Source organism: Nerophis lumbriciformis, linkage group LG24 (genome assembly GCF_033978685.3).
Source record: "Nerophis lumbriciformis linkage group LG24, RoL_Nlum_v2.1, whole genome shotgun sequence".
Lineage (NCBI taxonomy): Eukaryota > Metazoa > Chordata > Actinopteri > Syngnathiformes > Syngnathidae > Nerophis > Nerophis lumbriciformis.
In genome coordinates, this window is record NC_084571.2 from 27,145,051 (window position 1) to 27,162,721 (window position 17,671).

At 40.4% G+C, this 17,671-nt stretch overlaps 1 pseudogene; it reads right to left on the reverse strand.

Moving 5' to 3' along the window:
• Positions 1–226: 226 nt before the first annotated feature.
• LOC133620394 (peptidyl-prolyl cis-trans isomerase FKBP10-like) lies at positions 227–16,356 on the reverse strand (annotated as a pseudogene).
• Between the last annotated feature and the right edge of the window lie 1,315 nt (positions 16,357–17,671).

Here is a 17,671-nt window from a genome sequence, read left to right on the forward strand (position 1 = left end):
GTGAGAGCTATTTAGCGTCATGAGCTGTCAAAATATTGGAGACCGTTCTCACAAAGTAGAATACAGTAAAACATTTTGATGCAACTCTTGTACTTATTAATTTCTGTTATCGTACAGCCATTGCATTCAGTTAGTGGCTTTTAGCGATTCTCATCTGACTCAACAACATCACAGCTTGCTGACATTAAAACGCACAACATGTAAAATCACCTCATCAAGTCTTTTTTTACAACTCGTCCCGTTCGGGCTGCTCCTCTGATTGAAGACTGACTTCGTATGCGACGATCTTGCCGTCTTTGTTAAGGTCCTGACTGTTGAACATGTCCTGAATGATGTCGTCTGCTTGGACTCCCGGTCGAAGGCGACCGTTGCCCTGCTGGACTTGGAGCTTGATAAAGGCTGAAAACTAGAGAGGATAATTAAAGGCTGTTGGCCTTCTTTTAAGATCATTCCCAGCTACAATTACAGTATTCCAAGGATTCATTCATTCCTTTGGCAAAAGAGGTAAGGAAGACATCTCAGCAACTTAAAAAGGAACTTGTGCAGTACTTCAAGTCAGTACTTGAGCAGTAGCATTTAAAAATTAGAGATCGACCAATATGTTTTTTTCAGGGCCGATTCTGATTATTAGTAGTTAAAGAAGTTGATATCCATGAATATTATACATCAGTAAACAGCTGGACAAAGCTTTAAGTTGTTTTTAAATGACTATTTTCCCCTAAGAAACGTCAGACCAGTAGCGACATGTTTTATACGGCTTTAATGTTGGGGTTAATTTTAGAGATTGACCGATATGTTTTTTACAGGACTGATACCAATTATTAGTTGTCAAGGAGCCCGATATTTGGAGCTGATATTCATTTGCAGTAAAAGTTATTTAAACTTTGAATAGTATGGCAGGTTGTTTTTTAACATTATTCTTTAGGAAAAGTCGGACCAGTAGCGACAATATTTTATCCGGTGCCAATGTTGTGGTTAATTTAGCAGCAAAAAACATCAGGGGATTTCAAACACCTTTACCTGTCTAAAACAAGCATCAACTTGCCATCTACTCAATTTTATAGCAGTGTATGGATTCAATACATTGTAAGGTTTCCTCGGGAGAAACACTGAAAAATTGCTAACTCAAATAAATGCCTGGTTAGATTTCAATACCTATGGAGAATTATTGTCAATGAGAGTAATTTTTCTTCTTAAATTAACAGAAATTGGGAAAAGGGGAACTTTTCTCACGTAGTGCAAAGGGGCTGGTGCTGAGACTTATTACTATCTCCGTCATTATTTTGAAAATAATAAATATTGGTCATATTTGTATATATATTGCATCAGGTGGTGTGGTTCTGTTGTAGTTGTAAAAAAATAAATAAGCTGCTTCGGATTTAAAAAAAAAGGCAGATACCGATAGACGTCAAAAATGTCAAATATCGGCCCGGCTAATAATTGGTCGATCCCAACGACTAATCTACAGACAAGATGTTATTAGAGTTTTACCTCCTGCAAAGGGACCTCTCTGTCACCGTTGAGGTCCATGGCGGGGAAGAGCGGGTCTGGGCCATCTCCTAACCACACGAACATGAAGCCTTTTGGAACGCCTTTCCGTAGCTCTACCAACTCCAGTTGGAAGAAGAGCACTGCGCTCCCAGGAACATCACCGGCTGACCGACCAAAAAAAATGTTTTTTTACAGCATTAATTCATCCCCAAAAGCATTTTGGCGACTGAGGCAATGAAAACTCCCTTTTCATGCTGCTAAAAAAGACAATTGTATTTCATTGTACCTCCATTTTCGCCATGTCCCCAGTGGGGGGGTACGACTACTTCTCTGGTCTCGCCCACACACATGCCAATCAATCCTTGCTCCAGACCCGGAATGACCTGCTCGGCCCCCAGCGTGGTGACTGAGGGCGAGTCAAACTGGTCCCTAAAAAGAGAGAGAGAGTCAAGTGAAGCTATTTGTGGAACCTTCAAAGGAAAACTTCCACGCTTGGAGAGTATGGAAACCTTGAGAGTCATGCAGACATACGTGCTGTTGTCATGGATACGTAAAGATTCCCCAAGTAACAAGGAGCCAGGCAGAGTCAGTGTGCTTCCATGCAGTGTGGCAGAGTGAACATCAGAGGGCGCTCACGAGGAGTACAGCAAGGTGCCGTCCATCAAGGAGCAGTTGTAGCGATACTGCAGCCAGTCGTCCGCCTCGCTCACGCTGTCGCATTCCTGAGGCTTGTGGGTCACTTTGACGTCCACGGGGTCGTCGGGGTTGTGGAAGTCGATGACGTGGATGTCGAAGACCAGCACAGCTGATCCGGGGATCAGCTCACCTGTAAGGTAAGAAATTATTGCTTTTTAATCTTTCAAACTCACAAGTCAGCAGAGAATATTGTACTTTGTACTCAGTAATGGGAACGATTTACAATGTCAAGAAGTACAGATTAAGTATATATCTATAAAAAAAGTAAATTACGGTAGGACCTAACACCCATAAGCATCCCTTCTGTCACCTCTAGATATAACAGTCCCTCTAGAAATGTGCAATGCGGACCATTCAACCAATCCCTGCCAAGTATGCGCCACCTCCCAACTTTGTCCAATTCCCACACTATTAACTAGATCCACTCAATGTCCATTGCACCGGTCGCCCAGGGGGGTCCCCACATCTGCGGTCCCCTCCAAGGTTTCGCATTGTAGCCCATTGGGTTGAGTTTTTCCTTGCCCTGATGTGGGATCTGAGCCGAGGATGTCGTTGTGGCTTGTGCAGCCCTTTGAGACACTCGTGATTTAGGGCTATACAAATAAACCCTGATTGATTGATTACTTCCCCGCACATTTTAGCCAATCAAATTTGTCTTCAAGCACGTCAACTGCTTTATCAAAACGTATGTTAGAGTCTAGTGTAGACCAAGCAGGAACAGCAACATGCAACTATAAATGCACTCTTTGTTGCTCAAATGGCACAACTGTCATCTACCAGGTCACTCAGACCTACTTCCTGTTCCTGTCTTCGACGCTAAGCCTTCTGGGTAATGTAGTCAACACTTAGCAAATCACCAGCGCCTTAACTTCCCAGTTTACATGCGTTTGTATATTTGTTTAACCTTTATATGTCCAAGGTAAGACAATTAGGAACAGATTCTCATTTGCAATGCTGACCTCGCAAAGAGGCAACATTTACATGTTTTAGGGACGTTGAAGAAGGGCTGGGCAATATGGCTGAGAACTGTATCACAATATAAGTGTTTACATCAGTCGATATCAATAATTATTTGTATTTTTTATGACCTGTCGAAAGACGAGAACTATATTAAATGTAAACATTTTTATTTCAAATGTAACCTTCCTCTGATTATAATCCAAAGCAGAAAGAAAGGAAATGTCAACACAAGCATGGAAAACACTTAAAAATGTAAACAAAATTCTAAAACCCCATTAACACTTGACAATAATCTCTTAAAATAAAGGTGCAAAAATATGGAATATGTAAGAAGTGTTTTATAAAGTGTAACAGAATAATGCAAAATGTACACAGAGAAATCTGAGAAGAACAATTTTCTGCAGGTTAGTGCCAGGAAGTTAAAGCTGTGTAACATTTTATTTGGTCAGTTATTCTCATTTAAGTATGGAAAGGAATTTCTGTTCTGCAGTAAATATTTTTTTAATATTATTAGACCAATGATTGTTATTTTAAAGTATCCCATTTGTTATATTTTGTAATTTATTTTAATTCTACAATCCTGCAATTTAGTCCCTGTTGTTCCTATATACCGTATTTTTCGGACTGTAAGTCGCAGTTTTTTTGGCCGGGGGTGCGACGTATACTCAGGAGTGACTTATGTGTGAAATTATTAACACATTACCGTAAAATATCAAATATTATTTAGCTCATTCACATAAGAGACTAGACGTATAAGATTTCATGGGATTTAGCGATTTGGAGTGACAGATTGTTTGGTAAACGTATAGCATGTTCTATATGTTATAGTTATTTGAATGACTCTTACCATAATATGTTACGTTAACATACCTGGCACGTTCTCAGTTGGTTATTTATGCCTCATATAACGTACACTTATTCAGCCTGTTGTTCACTATTCTTTATTTTAAATTGCCTTTCAAATGTCTATTCTTGGTGTTGGGTTTTATCAAATAAATTTCCCAAAAAAATGCGACTTATACTGCAGTGCAACTTATATATGTTTTTTTCCTTCTTTATTATGCATTTTCAGCCAGTGCGACTTATACTCCGGAGCGACTTATACTCCGACAAATACGGTACCCGAATAGGGAAAGGACGAGGGTTGAAAAGAAAAGAGGTGAGCGCGGCTAAGGACTATGGTCCGTTTGGAAAAAAATAAAAAAACAGCCATACTGTAGAGGTGACTTATCCTGTTCTGGCCACAATTGCTTCGCTCTCTGCAGCACTCATTTTTACTTTCTCTTCTCACTCCATACAAAGAATCAACCACGAGACAACAAGATGGCGCAACCAAATGTGATGGTTGATACTGTTACCTGATTGGCTGTTACCATGTTACTCCCATTGATCAGTGATCATTTCCTTAGAGCGAGTGCCTTTGTTCATGCAACCAACCTTGCTGTTCCAATGAAGAAAAAAAGAAAAGAAAAAAGAAGACGATTTATCCAACGCAATTTTTATTAATATCGGTTACGTGTCTATCGCGATATATATTGTTGAAGTGTGATGATAAACTATCATTTACCCACAAAAAATAGCGCTATAAAATGCTCTCAGCAGTTCACAAATTACCTTAACAAAAAGGTAGAGATGTCCGATAATGGCTTTTTTGCCGATATCCGATACTGTCCAACTCTTAATTACCGATTCCGATATCAACCGATACAGTCGTGGAATTAACACATTATCATGCCTAATTTTGTTGTGATTCATTAAACAATGTAACAAGGTTTTCCAAAATAAATCAACTCAAGTTATGGAAAAAAATGCCAACATGGCACTGCCATATTTATTATTGAAGTAACAAAGCGCATTCTTTTTTTTTTAACATGCCTCAAAACAGCAGCTTGGAATTTGGGACATGCTCTCCCTGAGAGAGCATGAGGAGGTTGAGGTGGGGGGGTTAGCGGGGGGTGTATATTGTAGCGTCCCGGAAGGGTTAGTGCTGCAAGGGGTTCTGGGTATTTGTTCTGTTGTGTTTATGTTGTGTTACGGTGCGGATGTTCTCCCGAAATGTGTTTCTCATTCTTGTTTGGTGTGGGTTCACAGTGTGGCGCATATTTGTAACAGTGTTAAAGTTGTTTATACGGCCACCCTCAGTGTGACCTGTATGGCTGTTGACCAAGAATGCCTTGCATTCACTTGTGTGTTAGTGATGGGATCGGCAGTTCTTTTGACTGTACTGAATCACTAGAATCAGTTCCTTAAATTGATTCGTTCAAAAAATTTGTTCACCGAATCACTTCTGCAGCAGCAGTTCTGTGGGCAGGTCGGCGAATCACGAGTCAGTCAGTAACAGATTCCCCAGCGGCAGATCTCAGTGTGTGTCAGTTCGCGAACGACACAAGCCCTCAGCACCCAATGAACGACGCACAGTGACTGAACGAGATCCTCAATGTGACGTCCTCCTCCGCGACACAGTCAGTTCTCTGTGTCAGTAGGTTCGCGAGTCCTGTTGTTAAATATGTTTTATTGCACTGAAATGAAAATAAGAAATAAATAAAAGTGGGAAATAAAAAAAATAGTTATAGCCTACGAAAATGCTTGCAATCAACAGTTAAATAAATAGGCCTCGTTTGTTTAGTGCAAAAACAAATATTAAATTAAGAAACCCTTAACAAATGCCAACATAAAAACTAAATGTTCTTTAGCAAAGAAAATGTAAACTTAAATATGCAAACAAAAAGAAAATAAATACCTTCAAAATAAAACAAATAAATTAAGAGCCAGAAATGCCAACATAAAAACTAAATGTTCTGTAGCCTACGTTTAAAAATATAACAAAGAAAATATTAACTTAAATGTGCAAACAAAAAGAAAATAAATAGGCTACCTTAAATAAAACAAAACAAATATTAAACCAAGTGCCAGAAAAGCCAACATTAAAACTAAAATTTCTGTAGCTTACATTTAAAAATATAAAAATGGAAATATCAACTTAAATATGCAATAAAAAAGAAAATAAATAGCTTAAATAATATAAAAATCAAGATAAATAATAGCCTATATATATGTACATTAGAGATGCGCGGTTTGCGGGCACAACCGCGGAGTCCGCGGATTATCCGCGGATCGGGCGGATGAAATTTAAAAAAATTAGATTTTATCCGCGGGTCGGGTCGGGTCGGGTGGTTAAAAAAAAATTAGATTTTAAATAGATTCAGGTGGCAGTTAAACCAATTCGGAAATATATATACATAGTTAAATGTTGTTACCCACATACGAAAAACGAGCAGGCACCTGCTGCATATGCCACAACAGAAGAAAAAAAAAGAAAAGAGATGGACACTTTTACGGAGCGGAGAAGTGACGCCTCGCCCTGGTCCGGGACCGAGGCCCCTTCCCCCGAGAGGGCCCCACCGGGAGCCGTAGCTGAGGCGATCCGCGAGAAGGGCCCGACGCACGTCCAGGGTCACCACCGCGCCCACCGCACCGTCACCCCGCCTCGTCCGCCTTCGCCGCGGCCGGCGTCACGCGCAGCAGGTAAGCAGCTTACCTGCCCGCCACCCCCGTGGCCGGGGGCTCGTAACAGGGGTCACTCCGCGCGCTCCGTCCGCGCAGCTTACCTGCCCGCCACCCCTGTTGCCGGGGGCGCGTAACAGGGGTCACTCCGCGCGCAGTGCGCTCACGAAAGGGGTGGGGCTCACCCTGGTTGATATAGACAGCAGCTAGGACGGTGGCCATGGAAGTTGGAACCCGCTAAGGAGTGTGTAACAACCCACCTGCCGAATCAACTAGCCCTGAAAATGGATGGCGCTGGAGCGTCGGGCCCATATACCCGGCCGTCGCCTGCAGCGAGACGCGCTTGGAGGTGCGCTCAGCGCGGCTCCCATATGATTGCACACTGGTGTGCGTCTGGGTCGTGACAGCGTGGCACGCGAATGTCTGTGCTGCATTGGATCAGTCTCCTTTCTTTAACAGGCAAAAGCTTTATAACCTCACTAATGCCTTGCATCGTCTATATTAGATATATAACAACGGGCGGATGCGGTTCTGATCAAATGTTAGATCGGGTGGATTGCGGATGGTTGACGACTTTCTGATGCGGTTGCGGATGAAATAATTGCCTATCCGCGCATCTCTAATGTACATACATTAGTTATTATTTTTATTTTAAATCTTCTCAAACAGCCTGCCCTACACTTTACCCCCCGCTCCTCCCCCCCGCGTCGCTGCTGCTCAGCCTTGCCCTGCACTGACTTTCTTTCTGTCTCCTCTACTCTCATAACTTTATGTGTTGAGATAATGGGGACGGGGCGTGTGTGTGTGTTTGTTTTCATGTGGCTGGAGTCAACATTAGCCGTTAGCTTGGAGAATGAATGGAGAACGGATGCCAAAGGCATGAAACATATCCCCGCGACGGGAGGAGAATCACTCGCGGCATTGGGGCAAGCAGAGCAGAGAGCGAGAGCGTTGTCGTTCACTGAGTGATTCATGTCGTTCGCTCAGTCCCTCCCCCCGCCCCCATGATGAGTAGCTGGCTGCGTCGTTCGCTGACGTCACAGAATGCGCCAGTTCCACTCATACCGGCATGGTCGTGGCGGAGCTCAACTGAACTCAGAAAGGAACGAATCAGTTCATGAAGTGATTCGGTTCAGTACGTTCACGAAAAAGATCCGTTCGTTCGAACGAATCGTTCGCGAACGACACAACATTATTGTGTGTGTGAAAAGCTGTAGATATTATGTGATTGGGCCGGCACGCAAATGCAGTGCCTTTAAGGCACGCCCCCCATATTGTTGTCTAGGTGGAAATTGGGAGAAATTCGGGAGAATGGTTGCCCCGGGAGATTTTCGGGAGGGGCACTGAAATTCGGGAGTCTCCCGGGAAAATCGGGAGGGTTGGCAAGTATGACTGGGAGACGCAACTGCTCTGTACTTCTCCCTACGTCCGCGTACCACTCCGTACAGAGGCGTTTTAAAAAGTCATACATTTTACTTTTTGAAACAGATACCGATAATTTCCGATATTACATTTTAAAGCATTTATCGGCCGATAATACCGGCAGTCCGATATTATCGGACATCTCTACAAAAAGGGGTTAAATGTGTTGGAACATGAATGTTTAAGATGGACAAACTCAAAGTGAAAAATAAACATGGAGAATGTCTACAACTAGTCAGCGGACAACAATAAGGAAGCTTTTGCTGTTGTTTCTGTAATTATAATTACTGTTGTGAGTTATAATTAATTAACAGTACAGTAGTTTGACAATGAGCTCTGGGTATGTTTTTACTTTACCCAGTAGGGCTGGACAGGTCATTGAATTTTAATCACAATTTCGACTTTGGCTTGTCACGATAATAAAAGTTATATTCGAAGTAACGATAAAAGAGCAGTGCAACATACATGCAAATTCTTGAGCTTGTAAAGAAAGGTAAAGCAGACGAGTGGGTAAAAAAGACTATGTGTACAAGAACTATGGGATCTCACCACTGTTGCTACTATTCATTTGACACGTTAGTATGTCTAATCAATAATCACTGAACTCAATAAAAAAGTAAGGTATTTCCGTGTTAACGTAGCCACGGATAGAATCAGAGTTGGTCGATAAAACAGAATCCGCTATTAAATACAGAATATCAGGGACATTCTCATAAATGTAAGTGAAATGTTGTCACTGTGAGGAGAAGAAACAGTTGTTTGGGAAAATAGAGACCCCACCCTGTTTTGTCCTCACTCACCCACACCGTCTCCTCCATAAGCCAGGTGAGGCGGCACCACGACCCTCCTCTTCTCTCCCATGCACAGACCCTGCAGGGCTTCGTCCATGCCTTTGATGATGTAGCCCATACCCACATACGTGTTGTACGTGCTGTTCCTCTGGTAGCTGCCAACACATCAACGTCACCGTCCGTTTTTGCCACACAATCATGTTCGTTTATCACTCAGACCTGGAGTCAAAGGCGGTGCCATCGTGGAAGGTTCCGTTGTAGTGGTAGCGGATGTAATCGCCCACAGCGGTGCGGCGGGCGCATTCTTCCGGGACCTCCTTGACCTCGACAACGAGCTCGTCTTTGGGGTTGAACACATCCACCATCAGCACATCAAATATCAGCGTGGCCTGCGGGGGCACTAGACGTCCTATTGGGACATTTTAAGTCTCAATTAGCTGATACTTAAGTCAATTATAATTGCAGACTAGGGGTGCCCAAACTTTTTCCACTGAGGGCCACAAATCAGATGATGCGGGGGCAATTTTGGTAGTTTTCACCTTCAAAACCAGTACAATATATACTTTTTTTTTTTTTTAAGAACTAGAAAATGCAATTTCGGTAGAAATTTAGTGTGAATGCTGAAGATCCAAAGCCAAACTGAAGTGCTAACAGTTAGCACGCAGGCCAGATGTTCAACAAAACAGATAAGCAAAATGATCTAAAAAAAAAAAAAAATAAACAAAAAAAAAAGCTAGCATTCTAACAATAACACTCTTAGTTAGCATTAGTGAAATACCAAAATATATGACACTGTATACCTGCTAAATTAGCTTAAAAAGCTACCTTGTTAAAGTAAATAATAAAACGCTAAAATGCGTCAAGTACCAAAATATATTACTCTAAGGTGCGTGCCTGAAAAAATAGAGAGGTGTATACTTTCTAAATTAGCTAGCATGCTACTGTTAGCATGCTAAAATGCGAACTGAAACATGGGTCAAGTGCCAAAATAAGAGGTGTGTACTTGAAAGTGTTTGTTTAAAATGCTAGCATGCTGACGTTAGCATGTATCAAGTACTAAAATATGATTGAAAAAACAAGAAGTTTGCATGCTATTAGAATGCTAACGATTGTGCCGGAAGCCGTTATCAATTTGGCAACAGGCCGCACTTTGGACATTCCTGTTGTAGACAAACTAATATAGGCGTTGCCATGGTGATGAAATGATGCCTCGTACCGTTCCCATTCTCGCCGTAAGCCAGGAATGGCGGGATGATGATGACCCTTCTCTCTGTGACACACATTCCCAGCAGGCCCTGCTCCATGCCCTCAATTACATCGCCTTGGCCCAAATAGGTGTCATAGGTCGCATTCTTATGGCTGAAGTAAACACACACAGTTAGTTGTCGTTTAAAAACACACCCACCACACCCACCTGGAGTCAAAGGCTTGCCCGGAGAGCAGGGTGCCGTTGTAATGATAGCGTACAAAGTCGGACGCCATGGCGGCACGAGTGCATTTTTTAGGTTTGCTGAGCGTGCGGATCTCAACCTTGTCCGCCTTGTTCCATATGTCCAGCAGGAGCACGTCGTACACCAAGACGGCGTCCGGTGGGATGATGCCCCCTTGTGGGACAGCCATATCAAAGATTAAAGATGGAAAAATAAAAACTAAACTATTGCGGGCGCAGAACACTTTGCGATACCTGTTCCTATGCTTCCGAAGGCCAAGTGTGGCGGGACGGTGATCTTGCGGCGCTCGTTCACGCACATGCCCGGCAGGCCGCGGTCGACTCCTATGATGAGGCGACCCACACCCACCTGACTGATGAAGGCTTTGCCTCTGTCATGACTGCACACAATAACACACACGTACTGTCAGACTACAGCAAGGTGTCCAAACTTTTTCCACTGAGGACCGCACACTGAAAAATCAAAATCAAAGCATGCGGGGGCCATTTTGATATTTTTCATTTTCAAAACCAGTACAATATATTAGGGGTGTAACGGTACGTGTATTTGTATTGTACCGTTTTGGTACGGGGGTTTCGGTTCGGTTCTGAGGTGTACCGAACGACTTTCCACACGAACATATTAAGTAGCCGCCTCCGCTTCCTTCTGCCTCTGTTTCTGTCAGTACTCTACACAGCACCCAGCATTGTCCCACCCACACAACCATCTGATTGGTTACAAACAGAGCGGTAACAGCCAATCAGCAGTGCGTATTCAGTCAGTGCTTAGCGTTTAGCAGGTAAGCATCAGGCAGCGGACTCTCCTCAAATGATAATAAACACCTCCCAGTAAACTACTAGTAACATCACTATGAGCCCTTTGACCTTCTAGAAATATAAAAGGCAGCTCGGCTCGCTCGCAGTCCTGGCTTGAGGTGAAGGCTAATTCGCTTTTAGCATAACGTTAGCTCATTTTGCGGTGTGTGAGTGTGGGTTACGGACAGCAGAGCCCTGTCTGTCTGTTATTTCACTTTACCTTTTTCTGTGTTGATTGAGCTGTAAGGACATTATGTTAAATGAAGAGTTTCTGTCTCTGATAGTTGATATAATAATGTAACTGCATCATAAAGCCTACATGAACTCCATGGTGGTCAGGGATGAATTAGTCTCTCCTATTGCTATTGTACTATTTTTTCAGCTATAGTTACATTAATCATTAGTAATGCAACAGCCTCGTTTTGAATGGCAGGGTCCCTGCTATCACATGTTGATAAAAATATAACATTTACATAATAAATCAACTACAGGCTTCCCAAATGCTGTAATAAATTAAGCATGATGAGTTGACTTGAAACTGTTTAATGTTGTACTTTTTATATGTACAAGAAAAGTTTTGTCATTTTATTTAATCTAAGCAACAACTTGAGGCAGTTTAATGTTGATTAACGTGAGCAGAATGATTATAGTGTTCCCAATGTTAAAAGGATAAAGCCATTGTTTACAAATTTAGTAAATAAATAACCAAAAAATGTATATTTTGTTGTTTTCTTACTGTACCGAAAATGAACCGAACCGTGACCTCTAAACCGAGGTATGTACCGAACCGAAATGTTTGTGTACCGTTACACCCCTACAATATATATATATATATATACATACATACATACATACATACATACATACATACATACATACATACATACATACATACATACATACATACATACATACATACATACATACATACATACATACATACATACATACATACATACATATATATATATATATATATATATATATATATATATATATATATATATATATATATATATTTGTTTTTAACATTTAGGGCCCTGCTCAAGCTTGGTCCCAGGAACTCGGAAGGGTCTCAGTCATAAAAATTTTAAAAATAATTCATAAAAGGCTTAAATCTCTAGATCAAAGATGTCAAACATGCGGCCCACAGATGTGTTTAATCCGGCCCACGAGATGAGTTTGCAAAGTGTAAAAAGGAGCTTTACTTTTAAATGAAATACATTGCTGTTCTCAATGTGTCCACTGGATGTCGCAATAGCAACTCTGTTAGGTACACAGTAAAGCGGGGCTGAGGCTCCTCCCCCTCCACCCAATGTAAAACCTGCTTCAAAGTTTTCTCTGTAATGAGCATCAATAAACCGAAGTTACAATTAAGGCTCACGCACAAGCACTTCAATAACATCCTGAAATTGTCTGCCACTCAAGATGTGACAGCTGATATTGATGCACTTGTGAAAGCTAAACCATACCAGCTTTCAGGAGTAAATAAACTATTTGTAACCCCTTAAAATGCTGCATGAAACACTGCACCTTGATATAGTTCTGTGAAAATGTTTGTCTTCTGTGGAAATGTAAAGAAAGCGAACAGTGTGATTTACTACTATCCTGACAATCTCTTAAGTTCTGTTTGGTTGAAATTGTTCACACATTGTGCAGCTTTTATTTTCTATCAGTACACAATGATGCCTAGAAGGCAGGGACTAACTCAAACCTCTTGAATAGTTTCTACCTCAGTTTGTATGGTCGGCACAGGATTAATACGTGGAAATGACAAATGAGGGTTTTGATACCAAGAGTTTTTATTTATTTTGTACAATCCCATATAGGCTGTGACTGACAGTTTAATGGATCCGTAGATACACTGAAACAAAGCCTAAGTTTATTGTGTTCTTCATGGTTTTTGCAACTGCTCCAATTTGTTCCTCAGAATTTTCAGCTAACTTTAAGTTTTGTCAAGAGCATTATTTGTGATATGTACATTTTCCAAATGTGTTGTTCTATTTTGGGCATAAGTAAAACAAACAAACAAAAAAACAAAACAATCTGAAGTTGTTGTAGCTGTATTGTTAAGGTATTATGCTATGATTTAACCAGTCCGGCCCTAAACTAAAATGAATTTAACACCCCTCCTCTAGATCAATTTCAGGTCTGTTTGTTGATATACATTTTTTGTTTTTTTTGTTTTATGCCCTTTTTGTCAAAACCCTGTTTTTTACGGCAAATACACAAAATATCCGACCCCAAGAAACATTTCAAAGTGGAATATTTGATGTAGAGTAATTGAAGCCTTAACCTCTTAAGGCCCAAGCTGTTTGTTTACATGCTTTTTTTTATTTGTCTTTGCTATTTGGGCTTATTGGACCCTAATTAGAATAAAAACTAAGAATCATCTTTTGATGTACTTAGTCCAGTGGTTCTCAACCTTTTTTCAGTAATGTACCCCCTGTGAACCTTTTTTTAATTCAAGTACCCCCTAATCAGAGCAAAGCATTTTTGGTTGAAAAAAAGAGATACAGAAGTAAAATACAGCACTATGTCATCAGTTTCTGATTTATTAAATTGTATAACAGTGCAAAATATTGCTCATTTGTAGTGGTCTTTCTTGTACTATTTGGAAAAAAAGATATAAAAATAACTAAAAACTTGTTGAAAAATAAACAAGTGATTCAATTATAAATAAAGATTTCTACACATAGAAGTAATCATCAACTTAAAGTGCCCTCTTTGGGGATTGTAATAGAGATCCATCTGGATTCATGAACTTAATTCTAAACATTTCTTCACAAAAAAAGAAATCTTTAACATCAATATTTATGGAACATGTCCACAAAAAATCCAGCTGTCAACACTGAATATTGCATTGTAATGAATGGAATAGCCTACTTGATTTGATGTTCAGTTTATGAACTTACATTCATATTTTGTTGAAGTATTATTCAATAAATATATTTATAAAGGATTTTTGAATTGTTGCTATTTTTAGAATATTTAAAAAAAAATCTCACGTACCCCTTGGCATACCTTCAAGTACCCCCATTTGAGAACCACTGACTTAGTCCATAAGTAACAAACGTGTACTTCATGTTTAGTGACATGCTAATTCTTATTTTTACACTTTTTTTTTTTCTCCCAAATTCCATTGTTATACTCTTCTGACACCACCAGATGGCAGTATACGTGTCCACATAAGGGCCATAAGACCCCAATTCAGTAGTGTAGACAATTTTGGGAATAAGAGCTAAAAGATGCTGTCCACGCATGTGGCCACTCAGGCCTTCAGAGGTTAAATAGGTCAATAAACACATTATTTTTTGAGCAATGACAGTTTAAAAAAATAATACCACTAAAATTCTTATGATATAGAAGGGCCCACACTCATAAATGTTAATAAATTGTACTTTGTTTCAACATTCAAGTCTGTTGATCAACTTCAGATCTATCTGTCGCTTATACATTTTTAGTGTTTGTTTTTTTTAATGCTCTATAAAACTTTTATACGGCAAACAGATAGTATGCAATATTTTCCTCAAAAATATTTCGAAGTGGAATATTATAAGTTAAGTAATTGGAACCTTTAATAGGTCAATCATTCATAACATTGATTTTGATTCATTATGTTTTGAGCAATGACAGCTTTAAAGAAAAAACACCTGCATGGCAGCTTTGTGTTACTAGAGTCAACCTTGCAACTCTTAATTCTCACATTTCACCTGTTTGCTCTTTTATTTTTTTTAATAGTATCTTTAGACCAGACCTGGGCAAATTAAGGCCCGGGGGCCACATGCGGACCGCTAGGTATTTCAATCTGGCCCGCCGGACATTCCCAAATATTTTTTAAAAATCTTTAAGATGGAAACTGTAGCTGCCATAATGATGTGCAGTGATGTTTTCACATGACCGTAAGTCTTGAACTATATAAAGTATTTTAATGGTTGGAATCTGCATTTTGCATGATACAGTAGTTAATATGGTAATATAATTAGTTACTATGGTGATATAATTAGTTACTGTGTAATCTAAGTCACAGCAGCTCAGACGAGACACCAAGCAGTGTGGTTGGGGAGCGTTTCCACAGAGTGTCAGCCTGAAATGTGGGTGTCAGGGACAGACGCGGAAGGAGATTTTCACAACAAAGTTCTAGAGCTTAGTGATATATCAGATTGTAGGTTCATATTTCGCTGTTTGTCGCTTTTTTGTCACGTTTCGCTTGATTGTAAAATATGTGGATGGAGAGGGGGTGTGACGTTCATAGGTTGTCAATATTCCGTGTTTTATCCTTCATAGATACATTTTAAATTCCATTGTGTTTTTTTAAGGCGGCCTGTCGTAACGTTTTTAGCGTTCAATCAGACATTATTGTGAGGTTTTGTATTAGTGTTCCTAAAAATAGATATACTGGACCCCAGACACATTTTCTTCTCTAAATTTGGCCCCCCAGTCAAAATAATTGTCCAGGCCTGCTTTAGACTGTGCCGCAGGCCATTAAAAATGAGCTGAGGGCTGAAAATGGCACCTGGGCCGCACATTGAACACGGTCTGGACAACATTATCTTACTATCGTCGACCTTATTTACTGCTTCTATTAGTGAGCTGGAGCCTATCCCAGCTCATTTACGGCAAGACTTACAAAAAGTGTTCGCCTCAAGACATTCCTGACCCATAAGATGCCTGGTATTCTCTGCAGTTCCATAAATTAAAGCCTTATGAGGAAATACTGAGAAAAGTAAAGCCTCATAGGTAAAAGTAAAGATTGTTAACTCACTTAGGCTTCAGAATTTGTCGGCTGCATAATAAAGTTTTGTCAGTCTAACCCGGAAGTAACATGTTACACACAGATGTTGCAAGTTATCTTAAATAAAAAAAACGTAGTCGTGCGCATGCGCCTCAAACAACCGCAAAACGTAAACATTTTCTAAATATATACATATATAGAATAAAAAAATAAAAACCTGGAATCAAACGTCTTGCCGTCAGCATTTAAGGTGCCGTTGAAGTGATAGCGAATAAAGTCCTCGGGTTGGACCTCTCGCGGGCAAACTTTGGGGATGTGGTAGCGGTCCACGACCACGTCCAACATGAACTCGGAGCTGCACCGCACGGCGACGACATGGAGGACGAAGAGCAGCGGCGGAAACATCCCGAGGTTGTTAAAGGGAGAACCGAGGAAGCCCAGTCTGCCGAGGTAGCAGAACCGAACCACCCGAGACACGCCACTGTGGTCAGGGACATTTGTGTACAACATGACATGATGAAGCAAACTAGTTCCGGTAGCATATTCCAAAATAATACACATTTAAAAAACAACATTGACCATTACGGTCTGTTAACACGTTAAATTAAATACATTCGCGGATTATATGCAAATTTATATAAAATACGTTAATTAAAGTACACAAAGTAGAATGTCACTGCGGTGTATGTTGGTGTTTAACCCGTCCTTGTTTTATTTTGAAAGAAACCTTTATAACTTCCCCTTTTGTCCACAAGCGTGAAGCGCTGAGGGAGGAGTGGTCCTCTAAACCCACACCCACTTATGTTGGAATGGTGCAAACGTGTACATAAACACAACTCCCAGAGTCCTCCCATGCCCCCCTCCAAAAATATATAAAATGATGCCGCCAATCTCCTTAATCAGCGCACATGCTTCTACTGTGTCACCTGGATCAGGTTCACTCAGGTCGACAGATTGATTGATTGAGACTTTTATTAGTAGATTGCACAGTACAGTACATATTCTGTACAATTGACCACTACATGGTAACACCCGAATAGGTTTTTCAACTTGTCTAAGTCGGGGTCCACGTTAATCAATTCATGGTAAAGATGGCAGAACAGACTATATCTCAATGTTTGCAACTGAACTTTCTGCCTTTTCAACGTGTCTCAACCTGACAGATCGCTTGGAATGAAGGGGAAAAGATAAAGATAACTGTCTGTTGGTTTCAAAAAGTGTTTTCCCCCCCAGTATTACGACCTTATTAATTCATAAAAAAATGAGGAAACTTCTTCTAGATTTCACATTCCATGGTTTAAATGGGTATTCCAGCCGTGCTTCTTTTTTTTAGTCAAGCTAAACAGCTAACACTGTATAAACCGGAAACCAGAGACTGCGTCCAAAGCTGTGGTTTAATTTTTTTAATGTTTTAATATTTTTATTTACTAATATTTAATACTCTGTATTTGCTTTTGTTTTCTTTCCTTGTTGTTGAAAGTACCTTGACTGTTGTGTGAATTATAAATGTATGTTTGTTGTTCAATAAAAACAAATAAACAAATCTGCGACCCCAAAAGGGACAAGCGGTAGGAAATGGATGGATGGATGGAAAATTAAAATTAAAATTAAAAAAAGCTGTTGTTGAATAAGTCTCGTTCAGGATAACTGCAATAATTTCCGGCTGTTCTTATTTTAGGAGTGCAATAAAATGCTAATTTTAGTGATAATCACAACGAATTGTCGTCCATCCATCCATTTTCTACCGCTTGTCCCGTTCGGGGTGTCGGGGGGTGCTGGAGCCTATCTCAGCTGCATTGTCTTGTGAGTTTTTAAACAGGTAAATCA